The sequence below is a fragment of the Engystomops pustulosus genome, chromosome 3 (genome assembly GCF_040894005.1).
Source record: "Engystomops pustulosus chromosome 3, aEngPut4.maternal, whole genome shotgun sequence".
NCBI lineage: Eukaryota > Metazoa > Chordata > Amphibia > Anura > Leptodactylidae > Engystomops > Engystomops pustulosus.
This window is the reverse complement of record NC_092413.1, coordinates 87,739,017-87,755,417: the sequence shown is the minus strand read 5'-3', so window position 1 is coordinate 87,755,417 and position 16,401 is coordinate 87,739,017.

The window sequence follows — 16,401 nt, the reverse complement described above, 5'->3', positions numbered from 1 at the left end:
GTAAGTAACATGTTCTATGCTATTTGGTAGATAAAACATAAAAAAGGCAAAATCAATGACAGAATAGATTTTTTTTTGCATCTTTATCCATAAAAAACTAATAAAGGTTAAACAATGGTATATTGGACCAAATATAGTGTTGCTGCTTTCATTGAGGGATCTAGATTTCAAAATGGGTCCACTCTTTAGAGGTTTTTAAAGCCCTATTCTCTTAGGGGCTCAGAAAATGCGACGTAGTACATGAAATCTGTTCCAGAAAAAGCCACCCTCCAAAAACCAATAGACACTCCTTCCCTTCCGAGCACCGCAGTGCGCCCCTACAGTAGTTTGTGATCATGTTTGGGATATTGCTGCATTCTACAGAACTGGGTAAAAAAAAATATGCCTTGCTTTTTCTTCTTTGACCCCTTCTAAAAATAAAAAAAATTGGGTCCAAAGCAAGGTTTTTTTGAAAAAAGCTCAACATACTAAAACTTCTGCCCTCTAAAAGCTCAATGGCCCTCCTTCCGTTCTGTGTCCTGCTGTGGGCCCATAAAGTAGTTTAGATTCACATGTGGAGAACTGCTCTATTTATAACGTATTTTCTCATTTCTACATGTGTTTTGTCATTTTATCCTTTATGAAATTCCAAATAGGACCTCCATTTTGTGTTAATTCTTGTGAGATGTTTAAAGGGTTAATAAGCTTACCAAGGGGCGTGGCCTGACTGCCTGTCTGCACGGACGCATGAGGTGCTAGCTCCGACACAGAGCTAATCTCCCAGCGACTTCACACAGCACAGACCCGACTCAGCAAACATGCAATCTGCTGCTAAAAGCAAGAATGCTAATAAGAAGAGGGGCACAGAGCAAAAACCCCATAAATTAATGGATTTTTTCCTTAATTCAGCTCCGGAGCTGGGACAAGATGGCGCCGAACGCCCGCGCACGAGGTCAGTGAAGATACCGCACGGCTCGGAGGAAGCCAACACACGGTCTCCTCCGACTAGCAGAAGGTCGAGCTCTGCCCCGGCATCACCAGCGCGGGGAGCGACATCACGCAGGGCAGGTGAGCTAACAACTAGGGAGTCAGACTCACAGGAGCTCCCGGACCCCACAACATGGCCGCCACTGTCATCCTCCACAGGCCAGAGCCCTGCGAAACAGCGGCCTAGATTGACAACCGAACAAGGCGTACCCGAGAACATCCCCCGGCCTCGGGGAAGCCCTTCACCCGACTCACAAGACGCCTTTGAGGCATATCCTACCTCCGATAAGATAATCACGGAGTGCTCCATGAAAACCATGCTAGGAGTGTTGAGACATTCCTTTCAAGAGGACATTCACAAATTATTATCCCCCATACAAGCTGAAATATCCTCGATGGGAAGCAGAGTACACCACATAGAGGATAAAATGGGAGAAGTGGTAAAATCTCATAACAAACTTATCGACGACCATTACAAACTAGAAGAGGAAGTGAATCAGATTCAATCCAAACTAGCAGACCTGGAAGACCGGTCACGCCGGACCAATATCAAATTTAGGGGTATCCCAGAATTGATTACCCAAAGTGAGCTCGTCTCATACATACAAAGAATGATGAAATCTATACTCCCTGACTGCACAACCTCAGAGATTGCCATAGACCGAGCACATAGACTCCCACGGCCTAAACATCTAAGTGAGGAGATTCCAAGAGATGTCCTAGCTCGAATCCACTTTTACACAATGAAAGAGAAACTAATGATCACCACCAGGAAAATGGGAACACTTCCACATCCTTTTCAAGATATCACGCTTTATTCTGACTTATCAGCAGCAACATTGAAACTCAGAAGAAATCTAATTCCCATCACTTCTGCCCTCAGAGAAAACCAGATTGTTTACAAATGGGGGTTTCCCACAAAGCTGCTAATATCAAGGAATGGTGTAATATCAGTAGTGAGAACAACAGATGAAGGAACAAGCCTACTCAAAAGATGGGGAATTGTCATCGCAGAAAATTCAAACAAATCTAAAAACTCTCCATCAGCCATAGAGGAAGAATGGCATAAAGTCGGGTCCAAGAACAGAAACCGCACCTGATACCCAGTGTGGAGCTGACATCTGGCTTCATCTTCTATACCTCCTGGACTGGTAACGTTTCTACCCGAACTCCTTTACACACCCCAATCTGAGCAGCTTTTACGCTGCAATTGTTCTTTTAAGTTACGTGCGTGCCTTTTATGCTCGCCAAAATTTGTCACAAGTTTGTTATATGTTATGTTATTTCAGGCTCAAAATATATAGGTATAAATGATTGCAATTTAATTCATATGGGCAATTTTTTCCCTTCACAGGATATAGTTGATATTTATCATAAGGGGTGGGGCAAAGCTCAACTTCCAGACAAGCTATGGGTATAAAAATTTTCTCACTAAATGTCAAGGGCCTTAACAACCCCTTCAAAAGAGCACAGATATGGAAAGACGCACGGAAACACTCTGCGGACATACTATATTTACAGGAAACACATCTATTAGTACAAGATGCACACAGATTACGCAATCCTGGGTACAATCATGTGTTTCACTCACATTATCGTACAAAAAGCAGAGGAGTGGCAATAGCTATTAAAAATTCTGTGGCTTTCCAGGAGGTTGAGCTTGTCCAGGACCCAATGGGAAGATTCATTTTACTTGTGTGCTTAATCAATAATGAAATGTATACTTTGGTAAATGTTTATGCACCCAACAAACATCAAATTCACTTCTTCCGCAAAATCCTGCGACTCACACAGAAACACTTTAAGGGTGAGATAATAATGGGAGGAGACTTTAATATGACACCAGACCCTTCATTAGATAGCACATCAACCCCCACCAGGAAACCCCAGGGTCTTAATCAAGCTCTATATAGAACAGAACTGTACGACATATGGAGAGCCCAACACAGTTCCGAAAGGGACTATACATTCCACTCAAGTGTACACAACTCATACACCAGGATTGACCTTTTCTTAATAAGCAGACATCTGATTAATAGAATAGAGGATTCCACCATTGACATCATTACATGGTCAGACCATGCTCCCATAACAATAACTTTATCAGAAACCCAAGACCAAACACCCACATTTATCTGGAAGTGCAATGAATACTTACTGAAACAACCCCACTATAAAGCCATCTTTGAGAGGGATTTAAAAGAATATTTCAGATTTAATACCCCATCAGTATCTGACCCCATATTACAGTGATGGCTAACCTATGGCACTGGTGCCAGAGGTGGCACTCAGAGCCCTTTCTGTGGGCACCCAGGCCATCACCAGAGATGACTCCAGGCATCTTCTTGCAATCCCAGACAGCCCAGGACTTCCTGTGCACAGAGCTATTTTAAAGTGACAGCGCTGCCTGGGACTATTTTCTGCTTTATTGGTGTCCTCAGGGGCTGGTATCAATGAAAACTGTGACAGAGAAGGGACTATAAATCACAAATTACATTTCTGTGTTGGCACTTTGCGATAAATGAGTGGGTCTTTGTTGTAGTTTGGGCACTCGGTCTCTAAAAGGTTCGCCATCGCTGCCATATTATTATGAAACGCACACAAAGTATATATAAGGGGAACGTTTATCAAATTGGGAATCCAAGACAAAGCACGTAGGGCAAGGGACACAGAAACTATCCTACAGGAAATACAAAAACTAGAAATAAAAAATAAAAGCAACCCAAATCCGTCCACAGCGACAGAAATTCAAAATAAAAGAGAACAACTACGGCTACTCCTAATTCATGTATATGATAAACAACTCCAAAAATCAGGAGCTAAATACTACGCCCAGGGGAACAAAGCGGGGAAAATATTAGCTAACAGATTTAAAAGTAAACAACTTAAAGCAAAGATACCCTATTTACATACAGCTGACAAAAAAGGTAAACTATTAACCCCAAGAGATATCGCCAACAGATTTAAAGAGTACTATGAATCATTATATAATCTACAAAATGACCCTTTCACATATCAACCATCCCAACAAGAGATAGATAGGTTCTTGGGAAAATTACATCTTAAATCTATTTCAGAAACCCAACAAAATCAATTGAATCAACCTCTTTCGCTAGAGGAAATTAAACAAGCTATTAAAGAGACCCCCACACATAAGGCCCCAGGACCAGACGGCGTAATCGGTGAATACTACAAGACATACACTGACATAATAGCTTTATACATGACCAAAGCTTTTAACGCTATGATAACTATGGGTACCTTCCCCAAAGAAAACCAGGAGGCTTTGATAGTCACCATCCCTAAACCTGGGAAAACACCCGATTGTCCTCAAAACTTCAGACCAATTTCACTATTAAATATAGACACAAAGATATACGCAAAAATATTAGCATCCCGCCTCATGAAATTCTTACCAGATTTGATAAGTGAGAACCAAACTGGTTTTATAAAGAATAGACAAGCCTCAGACAACACGAGGAAAGTTATTGATTTGGTCAATTACATAGAAATTAAGAAAACACCTTCCATACTACTAGCTCTAGATGCCGAAAAGGCGTTTGACCGCATTCATTGGAGCTACGCCTTCTCGGTCCTCGCGCGAATGGGTTTTGGAGGGGACTTTATAAAAGCAATAGGAAACCTGTACTCAGCACCATCAGCAAGAGTCTATTCAAATAACACCCTATCGGACCCATTTGATATATCAAATGGCACTCGCCAGGGCTGTCCATTGTCCCCGTTAATCTTTGACCTATCCTTAGAACCCCTATCCTACGCCATACAGCACTCCCCCTCAATACATGGTGTGCAGGTGGGAGACAATGAACATGTCATATCACTATATGCTGATGACATCATTTTATCAATCACAAAGCCAGAGGACTCACTGGAATCAGTAATGTCCATGATTCAGGCCTTCGGAAACATTTCATATTACAAACTCAACACCACAAAAACACAAGCTCTTCCTTTATTTATAGACTCCGAACCTCTATTCTTTCTACAACAGAAATACCCGTTCGATTGGAGAACAAGTTCTATCCAATACTTGGGAATACATGTCACACACCCTTCCTCTAAACTCTACTCAGAAAACTATGAAAAATTATTACACTCTCTTGAAAAAGAAGCTAAATCGATGCTAAATAAAGAAGTGTCCTGGCTAGGAAGAGTTGCAGCTTACAAAATGCTATTATTGCCTAGACTACTTTACTTATTCCGTACACTGCCCATGACTCTCCCGAAAAGATTTTTTACCAAAGCTCATAACATTATGTCATCATATATATGGAAAGGAAACAAGCCTCGTATCACACATAAAATCCTATCTAAGCATAAACTCGTCGGTGGCCTAGGAGTACCTGATATTAGGGGATATTATTCTGCAACTATTCTCCAACAGGCTACCCAATGGCTTAATGCTAAATCACCATCCCCCTGGATGAAAATAGAAGAAGCAATGGCAACAAATATTAATATAGATACACTATTGAATGCCTCACTTTGGGACATACCACAAGCTAAATCCTTACTTCCCTTAACTCGCAATCTTATAGAAGTGTGGCTCAAAGCCCATAAAGAAACAACAGCCCAACTCGCCAATCTACAGCTTAACAATATGACAATTGAAACTATAGAGTATGCTTTACCGGATCTTAATCTGCAAGTCTGGAAAAAAGCTGGGATCCACACAATTAGTCAGATTCATGAAGAGAAAGGCATTTTAGCATTCCACGACATACAAAAACAATTTTCCTTACCTAATAATGCACTGTTCTCATACCTCAGAGTCAAGAACTTCATTACCAAATTAAGAGATCTGAACCCCAAATTTGATTCCCGCTTAAATGCATTAGTGCACCACCCTACTAGGGGACTACAACCCACGTACTCACATCTAACCTCTCATTTAAAATTCCAGAACAACTATACACACAGACTATGGGAAAGGGATCTTGGATATAAAATATCTGGGGACGAATGGGAGAAAGCAATCTCTACTCTACACAAAGCGCTCAAATGCACTACCCACATAGAAAATGCTATAAAGCTCCACATGAGATGGTATTATACCCCAGATCGAATCCACCAAGCATACCCAAACTCATCGCCAATGTGCTGGAGGGGATGTGGAACTAAAGGCACATTAATACACACTTTTTGGGAATGCACAGTAATAACTCCGTATTGGACTAAGGTATATGAAATGCTCCATAGAATGATAGGCCAGCCAATTGGAAAAAATCCAGCAACGGCCCTCCTAGGCTTAGGTCTTCAAAAGTTACCTTGGAAAGGGAAAATACTAAGTTGCAAAATATTAGCTATAGCCAGAATTATAATAGCGAGATATTGGAAGACCCCCACCTGCCCCCCTGTGGCTGAATTTGTTGCAAATGTAAACACTACATATGAATACGAAAAGCATTTAGCATACGGATTACTTAATAAGCAACCGATTGAGGATATTTGGTCACCATGGCTTAGATCTAGACCAGGGGTCTCAAACTCGCGGCCCACAATATTTTGCGGTCCCCACCTGGAAAAGCACCGCCCGCCGTGTATTCACGGCGGCGGTCGGGCCACGCTGCATGGAGAGGGCTCACGGGCTGAGCCCTCTCCATAGCCGGTAAGTCTTTGCTGCATATTGCAGCAAAGGCTTACCGGTAACACCCGCGATCGGTGCTAGCACCGATCGCGGGTGTTTGCACAGCGATAGCTGCCGGCAAAGCTGCCAGCAGCCTCAAAAAGATAGCGGCGCATGGGCGCCGCCATCTTACCTGGGATCGCCGCTCCCCGTGACGTCATCAGGGGGGGGGATATGTCTCCATAGCCTCGGGTCTTCGGAAGACCCGAGGCTATTTCGTTTTAACCCCTTCATTACAATGTGCTGATAGCACATTGTAATGAATGAGGAGGAAAATCCCCATATACTGCCATACTGCAGTATGGCAGTATATGATAGAATCGATCAGACAACCTAGGGTTAAAGTACCCTAGGGAGTCTGAAAAATAGTATAAATAAAAATACAAAAAAGTTTAAAAAAAATTATAATAAAAAAACCTAAAATTTCAAATCACCTCCCATTCCCTAGAACTGACATAAATATAAATAAACAGTAAAAATCATAAACACATTAGGTATCGACGCGTCCGAAAATGCCCGATCAAAATATGATAACGGTTTTTCACTGCTTTTAACCCCGTAACGGAAAATAGCGCCATTTTGAAAAATATAAAAAATCTATAAAAAGTGATCAGTACAAAAGGTCGTACAGTCCTAAAAATGATATCATTGAAAATATTATCAAATTTCGCAAAAAAATACACCACCCACAGCTCCGTACACTAAAGTATGAAAAAATTATTAGCGCCAGAATTTGGCAAAATCAAAAAAATAACATTATAAAACCTATACAAATTTGGTATCCCCTTAATCGCACCGACCCAAAGAATAAAGTAGACATGTCATTTGGGGCGCTAGGTGAAAGACGTAATATCCAAGCCCACAAGAAAATGGCGCAAATGCGTTTTTTCACCATTTTCATTGCATTTGGAATTTTTTTCCCGCTTCCAAGTACATGGCATGGAATATTAAATACCATCACTGTGAAGTGCAATTTGTTACGCAGAAAACAAGCCGTCACACAGCTCTTTACGTGTAAAAATAAAAAAGTTATAGATTTTTGAAGGTGGGGAGTGAAAAATGGACATGAAAAAACAGGAAAGGGCCCGTAACCGGTTAATCCCCTTCCCTCCGGTACTTGAAGAAGATGAAGTCGCCGCTCTGAACGCCCTTGGTGCAGGTCAGAGCGGCGACTTCATCTTCTTCGATGGGAGGGACACGGGGAGGCAAGTACCGGGGGGGAGGAGGGGATGGAGTGTCCTGGGCTCAGTGCGGTAGGAGCTTGGGACCCCTCGGTGCACAGGACGCGTTCATAGAGAAAAAACATGTCTCCCAGCTCGGGGCTTTCCTTGCGCTGGGAGACGCCATGACATTTGAATCTGAATAATGCTATTTTGTAAGTGCATTTTGTGTGGAAAACTTGATGCGGCCCAGCCTTACCCAGAATCTACCTCAAGCGGCCCCCAGGTAAATTGAGTTTGAGACCCCTGATCTAGACCCATGTAAAAAAAAAAAAAAAAAAAAAAAATCACCATAAAATGACATGACAGGAAAGCAAACTGTGATACTAAGATATAGTCTTTCGGGAGACTTTTCAGAACATGAGTAGAGGTATTCAGTGATTTAGGGAAATCCCATATATAACACTAACCTTTATGCCTATACAAATTGTCTTACTTTATTCTTATATTAATCGAGCCTATGTTCTTTTAATGTTGGTTATACATTCTTATTTACGTTTTATTTCACTTGATATTCAAATATAACTAAGCTTAAAATACTAGTACATGCAAGCTATATGCAAAACTGTGTACTTTTAAACGATATTACATGGGCAAGTTGTCATCATAATTTAACGGTAACTAATGGTTGCATGTAACAATGATGTATATTTTCTGTTTCATTGAAAAAACTCAATAAAAAAGATTTAAACAAATAAGCTTACCAAAAGCTGTATTGAATAGTTTGAGGGGTACATTTTAAAAAATATGGAGATTTGTGGGGAGTCTCTAATAAATAGAACTTTGAAAACCCTTATAAAATGAATTTTCTTCTAAAACAATTTATTCTGAAGTTCACTTAAAGATTTGGAAAATCGCTGTTTGAACTGTAAGCCTCGTCCTAAAACGTCCTAATAAAAAAACATATATAATGACATCATCAGGGTCCGTGGCAGTCTTAATCCGCCCTGGCTGCAAAACACATGGGGGAAGAAGACAGCAGGAAGTAGAGATGAGAGATTCCTAGTTCTTCTGTCCCCCATCCCCTCCGCCAACATTTCTCATCTGAGCTGCTGAGTCAGCTGTGTGCGGTCTATGTTGTGCACTGTTATATACATATTATGCTGTACATTGTGTAGCATAACATGCATATAACAGTTCACTACCTCCATTCTTTAGTGTGGCAGATTGGCTGGCCAGGCCCCCTTACAACGTGGGCCCCATGCTATGGCTGTTGTTATGCACCTGACTACATGTCTGTCTGTGACTAAGCCCAACCCATTCCCTGGTGCTTTTCACTACTACTACACCTTACCCGCGTGAGCCAGCTTCTACCTACAAGGAACCACTACCAGAGATAGTGGGCTTATACTACGTCTCTAGCAAAGTCCGATCCCTCTGTAGGAGTTAAAGGGTGAATACCAGACAGGTCCAGGGGTCTTTAGGCCTCATGCACACAAATGTTGTTTCAATGCACTCATTCCCACTTCCATAATCCCGGGCATGAGCCAAATACTAGGCTGCAGGTCCTATTTGTAGCACAGGAAGTCTTTTTAGATTGTCATTGTCATGTGAACAGCACTTGATAAACGATGGACCAAAAACAAGGTACTACCTCCTAACTTTACAAACATCACCAATTTTTTAAAAACATTATATTAGAAAACGGTTTATAAGGCAAACAGGTATCATAGCTAAACATTTTTCTGCAGGAAGCGCCATTGTTAAACATTTGAACCCACAAGGAAACTTAACTCCTAGGGCTCCTAAGAGTGGGTGGGCTCATATGCCCCATTCCCTGCATAATTGATGCATTATACAATACACTTACTACACTACACATAGGAAAACCAAGTATAGTATCTCAAACAGCCTTCGCATCCATACGAGAGGTAGATTATTTAGCAAACTATGCAGTTTATGATTATATTTTTGCAATTACTCAGATCACATGTATATATTTAGCACAGCTTAAAGGGAACCTACCACCACAAATCTACCTATAAAGGTAGATCGGGTGGTAGGTGGATCAATGGGACGTGAGGATAGCCCTTTTAAGGGCTAATCCTCACGTCCCCGCACTTTTTTAGTAACTTTTATGAGCCTTGTATGCAAATTTTTTTATGCGGCTACTGGGGCGTGGAGTAGCTGCATCTGAGGTTACATGGCGCGGCTACTCCACGCCCCGATAGCCTCTTTTCCCCTCCTACTCACCATCTTCGGTGTGCAGAACAGCAGGTCCGCGCCTGCGCGGTCACTGCTCCGAAGCTGGGGCTGCACAGGCGTGTGCCTGCTGTTCTGCGCATGCGCAGACGGCAGATTCGACGGACAAGGGCGCGCAGCTACGAGGAGCTGCACGCTGAAGTTGGTGAGTAGGAGGGGAAAAGAGGCTACCGGGGCGTGGACGTGCGGGGACGTGAGGATTAGCCCTTAAAAGGGCTATCCTCATGTCCCATTGATCCACCTACCACTTAATCTACCTTTATAGGTAGATTTGTGGTGGTAGGTTCCCTTTAAAGGGGTATTCTCATCTGGGCATTCACATTTAATTTAACTCATCTGCCATACATATATACATTTCTTCAATTGGATGTTATTAAAAAATAATTATCAGTGTGAGGATAATTTCCCATAAATGTACCCTTGTTGGCCATGAGAAAAGAGAAACCTATTCTTGGATACAACCGCACCTGCACTCTGACAGCGGTGGCCACACAAGCAATATTGAGCCCTGTCTGACCACCTGTGGGATGTACAGTACCTTCCATCCATTTTATATGCAAAAACTATTTGTTTTTGCATATCAGCAAAGATAGTCATATCCAAGGACAACTATCTTGTTTCTAAGGGGCAACATGGCTAAATTTATGACTAATTATCTTCACACATGTAAATTTTTTAACGAAGAAATACATTTTACTGGTGGGACTTAGAAACTCCAGTTTGATGCTGTGCAATAGTGACAGGTCTTGTTGCTGTTCTGTGGAACCTCTGATAATGTTTCTAAGATAGACAAAACTTTGTTTTTTCATTATAGGAATTATGAAAAAACACATTCAAAAAATAAAAACAATTGTTAAAAACCATAATAAGACATGAGGCTATAAGTGATAAATGTCCACTGCCTGGTCACCAATTTAAAGACATTAGCAGGTTTAACTGGGGACAGTAAAATGAGGATAACCATAACTTTCATAGACACTATAATAAAATGGAATATCTTTTACATGCGTTTCAGCAATCTACAGACTTTTAGACAGACCATTCATAAATTCTGCAATAGTGTTTTGAACCATAGTTTTTGAACCAACCTCGAAATTTCTTTGAATCCCAAACCCTTCAACCCATTGCGCCCATCCCCTTACCTCAGTGGTGGCGAACCTATGGCACGGGTGCCAGAGGTGGCACTCAGAGCCCTTTCTGTGGGCACTCAGGCCATCCCCAGAGATGACTCAAGGTATCTTCCTGCAGTCCCAGATACCCCATGACTTGCTGTGCACAGAGCTATATTAAAGTGACAGCTCTACCTGGGACTACTGGAGAAGTGGGAAGGTGCGGACAGATCTGGATTATCATTGTAGCTCCTGCTCCAGCCCTGACAATTCTTGCCGTTTATGGAACCCTAAGGGAAGATTCAATGATCATCCAAATTTCTTCTATTTTCTGCTTTATTGGTGCCTCAGGTTGCTGATATGAATGAAAGCTGTGACAGAGAAGGAAGTATAAATTACAAATTACATTTCTGTGTTGGCACTTTGAGATAAATAAGTGGGTCTTGGTTGTAGTTTGGGCACTCAGTTTCTAAAAGGTTTGCCATCACTGCCTTACCTATTCTCACAAAAAAAAATCTATAACAGTACTGTAATGAAGTCTGGCAGTAGAAATTCTAAGAATCAACCACAAGATGTCACTGATCAGCTGCTAAGGACATAGACGGACAAGAAAAAGCAGAAAATTTGTAATAAATGTAGACTGTAATATTTTTTTTAATAAGCAAACAAAACTTCACAATTTTATTATGAACTCTTTAAAGACGGCACATAAACAATTCCTAAACCAATGTATCACATGTTATGTCCAAAAGTGCCTAAAAAGTTATTAATTCTCTAATTTATATCTTTAATACAAACCCATTAGTTTTTTTACCTTTTTTTTTTAATCATTGCCAACAATACCATCCTAAAACTTTAAAGGGAACCTACCACCATGATTCTACCAATAAAGGTAGAACGGGTGGTAGGTGCATGGATGGGACATGAGGATAGCCATTTTTAGAGCTAAACCTCACATCCCCACTATCTTTTTAAAATCTTTATTGCCCTAATATGTAAATGTTCTAAAGCGGCTACTGGGGCGTGGAGTAGCTGGACATGATGCTACACGTTGCGGCTACTCCACGCCCCAGTAGCCTCTTTTCTCCTCCTACCATGACATCTTCAGCCCGCGCAGCTACAAGCATCTGAGAAGCTGGAGTTATGCGCATGCACAGTAACTCCGGCTTTGAAGCAGTGGCCACACAGCCACAGGACGGCCTTCTCGGACGTAGCTGGGCGCCGAATATGTCAGGGTGGGAGGAGAAAAGAGGCTACTGAGTGGCCGCGACGTGTAGCCTCATGTCCAGCTACTCCACGCCCCAGTATTTGCTTTAGAAAATTTACATATTAGGGTATTAAAGAAAAGATAGCCGGGACGTGAGGATTAGCTCTAAAAAGGGCTATCCTCACATCCTTTACATCCACCTACCACCCGTTCTACTTTTATAAGTAGAATCGTGGTGGTAGGTTCCCTTTAAATTATGGGCTAGGTCACTTATCATCTAGAACTCCCACTCTTAAAAACACTTAGAACCCCATAGGCTTAATATCTGTCCCAGTTTTAACAACCATAACTACCAGAGCAAAGTGTCACATATAGTACAATAGTTTCAGGTCAACATCTGCAAAGAGTTTGTATGTTCTCTCCGTGTTTGCGTGGGATTCCTCCGGGTCCTCCGGTTACCTCCCACACTCCAAAACATACTGGTAGGATACGTAGATTGTGAGCCCCATGGGGACAGGGACCAATTGAGCAAGCTCTGTGCAGTGCTATGTAATCTTTAGGCGCTATATAAATAAAGAATTATTATTATAGGTAATGTCAGAACACTGATCTATAATTAAAGTGCAACATGCTATACTGTATATTACTTATTACTACTATATATAAAAATATAAATATGAAATTAAATAACATTCATTCATATATACAATATATAAACACTAATAATTGTACAAAAATATATTATTTTTCATAGAATATACACCACATGCAAAAAAATAGTATTAATTATAAACATCATATATAAAAAAAAAAACATTACTATACCCTAAACACACAAATATAAATACACACATAACTAGGAGATATATGAGCAAAATATTTTTATTATCAGTTTACACTCATCTAAGGCCATATCACTATTATGTGCACCATGGCTTTAAAGAGGACCTGTCACCCCATTTATCGGCACTAGGAGCAGCTTACTAAAGTAAGTAGCTCCTAGTGCTTGATCAAACGCCGCAGTGTTAGAGTGATAGCGTTACCAGAAACCGCCGGTAACGCTATCAAACACTGCGGCGGGGTATAGTGTAATCATCGGACAGCTTGCAAAGCTGTCCGATGTATTCATGAGGGGGCGGTCCGAGGCGCTGCCTCTACCCAGGACCGCCCCGCTCGCTCGCTCCATAGGCCGACAGTCACTGCCCCTAGTCACGTCCCAACTCCGCCCCCTCATGAATACGTCGGACAGCTTTGCGAGCTGTCCGACAATTACACTATACCCCGCCACAGTGTTAGATAGCGTTACCGTTTGTTCAGGTACTAGGAGCTGCTTACTTTAGTATGCAGCTCCTAGTGCCGATAAATGGGGTGACAGGTCCTCTTTAAATTAAACCATATATAGATGCCAAGTATTTGACAAAGTTTTAAGCACAAATATCTTATACAGGATCTTTTTCTTCTCCAAGATGTTTTGTATGTAAGATACATACACAACAGCTCCACCCTATTTCAAGGCACCCTTATCCAATCCACCAGGAGCCCACAAGTAGCCAGCAGAGGTAAGTAACTAGACTGAAATAAAAGTGAACAAGAAGAAAAATAATAATAATAAATATCAGAATGGTAGAAAGTTTAACTTCTCATTTTAGCCAGAAAGAGATAGTTTCCCCAAGGTTATAATCCATTTGATTTCACGTTGCCGCAATATTTTCGCAACATCTCCCCCTCTGATACCACAATGTATTCTGTCAATTACTCTTACTAAAAAGGAGAGGATTGCATCTATGATTAATTTTAAAATGTTAAGGCATGGTTTTCAACATGTCCCGAGACATGCCCTGATTTTTAACTCTTATAGTGAGTACTACGATATATATCTAGCCACACCAACATGTCATGTAGTAAATCACGTCATGTGGTGTGGCATAAGATATATTCCAAGATCTTGAACAGTTTATTCCAGTAGGTCATTGATTGGGGGTCATTTACTAAGGGCCCGATTCCCGTTTTCCCGACGTGTTACCCAAATATTTCCGATTTGCGCCGATTTTCCCTGTATTGCCCCGGGATTTCGTCGCACGCGATCGTATTTTGCCGCATCGGCGCTGGCATGCACGCGACGGAAATCGGGGGGCGTGGCCGAGCGAAAACCCGTCGGATTCGGAAAAACCGGAACAAAAAAAGTGTCGCTTGGGACGTGCTTACCTTCACTTGGTCCGGCTCGGTGAATTCCAGTGCGCAACGATGCTTTTCAGCGCAGCAGCGCCACCTGGTGGACGGCGGAGGAACTACCTTAGTGAATCCCGGCCGGACCCGAATCCACCGCAGAGAACGCGCCGCTGAATCGCGAACGGACCGGGTAAGTAAATCTGCCCCATTGTGTCATATTTGCACAAGCAAATAGGGCCACTGGACCCAAAAATATTATGTATTGGGGGAACATAATGACTGTGAACCAAAAAATCTTTATGATTTCTACTCCTACGTGAAGTCATCAAAGGTCTAGCCAAAATTTAATTGAAGGGGTTGGCCATGTTACCTCACGTTTTTTGTAATGTGTGTGCAAGTGTGGGGGGCAGGATATTAGGTAATTTACCAATATACATCTATTAAAACTTCTACACTGCTTTCTTGATATGTGAAGTGAGGCCTACTGTCTTTTACCTCATCAGCCAGACATTCCTGTCCATAAAATGGCAGCAGACAGGAGGAATTAAGACAGCAGTGCAAAACTATTAGTAGATATGTATTGGTAAATTACCTAACAGCCTGCCACCCACACTTACAGACACATTGCAAAAACATGAGGTAAAGTGACCAACCCCTTTAACAAAATGCTTCTGTTTTTAGTATACCCCAATGTCTAGGTAATATTTCATATTGTCATCTCTTCCCACTGACTATTTTCAAATCTGACTAAAATAAATTTGATTACATTTTTTACTTTCCCTGATCCTTCCAAGGGAGTCACATTTTCTATATTTTGCCTGCATATAGACTTTCACAATCTTACTGGAAGGGGATGGTGAGGAACCAGCGGTGGAAGGTACTTAAAAATGAGAGAATTGGGCTGACTTTGCTGTCGGCTACAGGCTCTACAGTAGGGATGGGCCGCACCTCAATGGGGAGGGTGTAGCTGTTTTGGGGGAAAAATCGCTAGTAGGTTGGAGGAGTGTTTAAACATGAGACTTGGGGGGAGGGCAACTATACTTGTGCAGGGCAAATAGACAGTGTAGATAGGGAGCTGGGAAGAGTCATAGTCCATGGGGGAGGAAGGGGGGCTGGAATAAGATTGGGGAATAAGAACAAAAGGAATGGGGATAGGGAAAACCATATAAAGTGCATGTACACAAATGCCAGAAGCCTCACAAACAAAATGGAGGAACTGGAACTCTTAATGTTGGAGGCCGAATATGATATAGTGGGTATCAGCGAGACATTTCCAAAGTAGGAAAACCGATTCCAGTCATGATTAAGAGCACTGGTTTGTGCTAGAAACGTATTGATGATGATTGTACCATGTCACCTGTATTTTACTTGATGGATGCCATACGAACACAATAAAGGCGGTTTTATTCTGCGAATAGCTGGATCCTGGAATCATTTTTCCTACTTTCGAATTGTCTTGCCCTGCAGCGGGGTGGATCCGTGCAAGCGGATAAAATTACCGCAGATCAAGGTGAGCTGGAGGAACTCCTTTATCCACATCAGCGAGACATGGCTGGACAGTAACTATGACTGGGCTGTTGCTATAGATGGTTATAGCCTTTTTAGAAATGATCGTATAAATAATAAAGGGGGAGGGTTTTTTTACGTGTGAAATCTTGCCTCAAGCAAGTCCTGCTAGATGACAACGGTGACGCAAATGAAAATGTGGAGTCCCTATGGGTGGAGATAAAGAGAGGGAAAAAGAATAATAAATATTACTAGGGGTTTGTTATAAGGCTCCAAATATAATGGAGGCAGCAGAGGAAATGCTGATAAGTGAAATGGATGCGGCTTCAAAGCATGGTGAAGTACTTATCATGGGGGACTTCAATAACCCAGATA